This window comes from Spermophilus citellus, assembly GCF_964194105.1.
Source record: "Spermophilus citellus genome assembly, chromosome: 4".
Classification (NCBI taxonomy): domain Eukaryota; kingdom Metazoa; phylum Chordata; class Mammalia; order Rodentia; family Sciuridae; genus Spermophilus; species Spermophilus citellus.
Genome location: NC_138185.1, coordinates 109,298,912 through 109,303,952, shown reverse-complemented (window position 1 = coordinate 109,303,952; position 5,041 = coordinate 109,298,912).

Here is a 5,041-nt window from a genome sequence, read left to right as displayed (position 1 = left end):
TGGTCAGGTGAGCGGCGCCCGCGTGACAATCGGCGTGTCACGTGACCCAGACGTCTCATTCTCGGCGACCGGGGCTGGACAGTCTCGCGCCCTGGATGTGGAGCTCCAACTGCTTGCGACCCATGGTGCGCGACATCGGCCGCGGCTCCCCGGGGCTGACGACTCACGGCCTGGGGAAGCAGAGAATGGCCGATCACCACCGAGGCCGCGACTCTATACTAGAATTACCAAGCGCGCTCCATTGCGGAAGCGCAGGACCTACGTAGGGGGCTGAAGGGAAAAGGCCCCGCTAGGGCGCCACCTGGACGGGGAGTCAGCGCTCGCCTGGCCTCAGGGGCGTTCCAGGCCAAGGTAACCGAAGATTAAAGCCACAAGACCGTTCTGTAAAATGCTGGGTGGCTAGAAGAAGCTGGAATTCGGTGGTCTGGAGTGTTCTGCTAGAGAAGGGATCATAAGGTCACAACAATGTGATCTACTTATGACCTGAAAAAAAAAAAAAGTGTACTTTTAAAGCAAACTTGAGGCATCCATTGCCTGCCTGCACGTGGTGCTCTTCCCTTCACCGTTAATTATGAATCTCCTAGTTGACTGCCCTCAAATCCCCTCCCTCCAGACAAAATTCTACATACCCTGGTGGGTATTTACTGCAAGCAGCGGAGGTACTGCTGGGACCTAAAGCAGGAAGGAGAATGCCCAGAAGTAATGACAGAGGCTTCTTCCTGCTGGGGCTGACTTAGAAAGTCCAAGAACCAGAACTTAATTCTGTGGACGGTTGAAAGTCATCCCAAAGATCTGTGTTTTAGAAATTATAGGCTCAATACTTGGATAGGTAAAAAAAAAAAAAAAAACCAGTTAGGAGGCCCTTTTCATAGGAAGTAGAGACTAATGAGAGCCTGAACTACAGCAGTGGGGAAGGAAGAAAGCTGTAGGTCCAGGAAATAGGTATCCAGAAAAGTGGCTTGAGGAGTGGTCAGTCAGAATTCTACAGATAGTTATTAAGTCAGACTCCAATCTTCCTTGTTCATCACTATATTATTACAGCATAGTTGAGTACTGCCAAGTCACACACAAAATTGTCTCTACAGTCTTTGGGTTCCAAAACTTGAAACAAATTCCATCCAGGCCCTGAAAATGAACAGTACCTTAGGAATTTGTGGGGCAATATTAAAAGTTCTAACATACAGCAAGTTGAATCCTCACTGCAAAAGGAAATAAAAACCATGCTATGGTTTGCCATCACTTGGCTAGTAAGTACTTTTAAATTTTTTAAATAACTGACTTTGAGGTATTGGGGATCAAACCCAGGGATATATCATCCCTGAGCTGCATTTCCAGCCCTTTTTATTTTTATTTTTAGACAAGGTCTTGCTAAGCTGCTCAGGTTGATGTTGAACTTGTGATCTTTCTGCCACAGCCTCCCAAGTCTCTAGGATTACAGACATGCACTGTGCTAACACTTGCATTCTTAATGCTAATTTCTTCACTGCATAAATCTAAATTTTCATCAGTACTAATAAATGGGTACTCCATCAGTCAATATCCAGAGTAACAACCTAGAGAATCCCAGAGTCATTGTCAGAAGAGCCAAATCAGGTTTTAGGATCCAAAATTGAGGAGGGTTCACAACAGATTCAAAGGTGAAAGCAAGAGGTTTCAGGACTGAGTGTGCGCCAGAGCACCCTCTTCTGTGATATTCATCCCATACCAGGGGAGAGGAATCAGTCACAAGATTAAAGAGCTGGACTTGATGAAGAAATTATAAAATTACTAGTGAAAGTACTTACATATTTTTGAGACAATATTTCAAAAATTTCGATCATTCTATCTCACCAATATATCATACAATTAGAAAGTTAATAAATAACTATGTTTCTAAACAGTTATAACCTAAATAAATGTTCAGAGCCTAGCATAAAATAGTGAAAATTTAGCCATGTGCAGTGGCATATACTTGTAATCCCAGTAGTTTGGGAGGCTGAAGCAGGAGAATCTCTAGTTCAAAGCAACTCAGTGAGACCCTGTCTCTAAGTAAATTAAAAAAAAGATGTGGATGGATGTGGCTCAGTGGTTAAGTACCCCTGGGTTCAAGCCCCAATACCAAAAAAAAAGGAAAGGAAATTTAAATGAGTAAGTAGTTCTTAGCAATATAAATTATTTAAATTACTATTTATTCAGCATTTCCAACTATTTGTTTGAGACATGGTCTCCCTAAATGCTGAGACTGGCCTCCAACTTGTAATCCTCTTGCCTCAGACTCGCTACAACTACAGGTGTGTGCCACTGTACACAGCCATCAATTTTTACAGTAGATTAATAATGAAAATAATGATACTAATAATATATAATGTTTGGTTGATTCTGTAATTATCCCTTTTATTAAAGGCAGCTTGTTAAATTAATAAAAACATGATTTCATTTTTATAACTATAGCTTCTAATAAAGTCACTATAGATATCAGAAAAAAAATTTAGTGTCAGACAATGTTATTTGGCTCACAAATTAAGAGTCATCACTGCAGAAGCAGAGAGCAAAATGACTAATTTTGTCTGGGGAAGTCTTTTACAAAAAGGTGACCTTTGGACTGGCTCCTAAAGTATGAGCTAGCCAGGCAGGGAAGGGGAGCATGGGCAAGGCACAGAGGTCTAAAAGAAGATGGTATATCGAATATAGGGTTTTTGGAATAGGAAAAGACTATGTCCCATAATTTCCTTACTTCCAAGCCCTCTATTCCCTTCTTGAAATACCTCTCTCACTTCCCACATCTACCACCTAATCAAACATCTAAACTTAAATTTTACCACCCTGAAAATCACTGACTTCTCAAACCTGGGTAAGTTCCCCCTCTGGGATCCCATGACTCTCTGAGCTTATCTCCTTTAGAGCACTGATCCCATACTATTGTAAGTGGGTGTCCATTTGTCTGTTCCACTTGAGGAAATGCTCTTTAAGAACAGGTTCTGGGTTCCCTGTTATACTCCTAGCCCCTGGCACAGTATCTGGCACACAGTATAAGTTCAATAAGTAACTTGTTAAATGAATGACTGAGGGGCCTAACTATCTCTTCTTTTTATCATCTACTTATTCTTTAGGTCTCAATCTAGACCAGCCCAACAAGGATGCTGTGAGTGGAGTATAAATGGCTGGACAGTGATCCCCTCAACTGGGGATGGGGCAGCTAATGAAGAACTCTTTCCATATGTGCTGTGATGCAAGAAGTTTTTCAAAGCATTCCCTACTCTGTGGCTTTTACATAGCACCCCTTATTTTAGCCTTCTTTATTTGTTTGTATCCCCTGTAGATCTCATATGAATGAGTATCCTTACTTCCTAAGCCAGGACTCTGCACATAGTCTGTAGCAAGTCATTGTTGAATGAATGAGGAAGGATTTGTGTTAATTTTTGAAGTCAGAATTTTGATACATAGAGGAAAAGAGCAGTCCATGGAGAAGGATGATAGTCTAGAAGGAAAACATGTTTTCTCTAGGATCTTCCTGGGACGCAGCAGACCTTTGATGAATATGTTTTGGATGAATAAGATGAATAAACTTAAGTGAAGATCGCTGAAGAATCTGAAAGGATCCGGGAAACTACCCTATTTGGTTGGAACGAATAATGCATGAAGAGAAATACTGACAAAAATAATCTTAGAAAGTAGGTTGAAGCTGAGTCAATAAGGCAAGTGGAAAACTATAAAATGAGATACTATGTACCAGACATATGTTATATTATTTTTTTCACAATGGGGTGAAATTGAGTATAATCTACATTTTACAGATGGGGAAACTAGCTCTCAGAATTAAAATAATTTGACCATAGACCTCAAATTACCATAGTTATCAGAACCAGTATTTGGACCCAGGTCTTTTGCTCCAAAATCTGTTTTCTTATATGTTTATAGTACTTCTTTAAAAGCTGGACTGCATGTTGCATTGAAATTTTACTCTTGAGTCCATGGGAAAACAAAAATTTTTAAATTTACTTATATACATCTTTATTTTATTTTTATATGGTGCTGAGGATTGAACCCAGTGTCTCACATATGCTAGGTAAGTGCTCTACCTCTGAGCCACAACCCTAGCCCTAAAACAAATTTCCTTAGTGAAGGAGCAACAAGGCCAGAACTAAGATAAATCTGCTAGCATATATACAGTATATATTGAGTGGGGAAAGCCTAATTTGGTAATGATTATCTCTGAGCCTAGTGGCAAAGAAATTTCTAAACAACCTGAACATCCCCGTGTGCTATGGGATTCAGAATTCACTTGGGATTGATAGCTTCATTTCTGTCACAATGACCAACTATATCAACAAGACTTTAAACTTTATTAAATTAATTTTAAGTAGAGAGTGCCAAAATTGTCTTTGCTTCTTGACTCTCTTTAAAACCATTTCATCTCACAGGGGAGCATCTTTGCCTCTACTGCACACTGTTCTCTCTAAGCTCCTCCCTTCCTAGTGCTAGATTTACAAAACTTTATGCAATTTCCCACTAGTGAACATGTACAATTTCTTAGTGTAGTTAGTATTCTGTGTTGCATTTTCCTTTGTTAGCCCAATTCTCTATTTTCTCCTAGTCATATAATCATCTCAGTTATCTTATTCAGGTTTAGTCTATAATTCTCAGCAGGCTTTCCCAAATCTAGACACATACTTCTTGTAATAATTGACCTCTCCAGTCCTGCCACACATTTCCTGGGCCATATTTTTCTTTATGGTATACTTTTTTTTACATACGTGTCTTTTTGCATGCCATTTATTCAGAACTTTTGAACTTCAGACATGGAACTACATAATAATTAAATAACCATCCAGACATGGAATTACATAATAATTAAGTAACCATCCATACAACTTCATTTACACTTGTCATTCATACTCTCTAAACTTCATTGGACCAAGGAAATATAAAGGAAATGTGTTGGAAATACATTTCCAATATCTTGGAAAACCCTTGAATGTACACCAAACTGAGATGCACTTCAACAAAGAACTCATTGATCACAGAAAGGGCCCCAAATTGCTTTCATTTCACTTTGGTATCT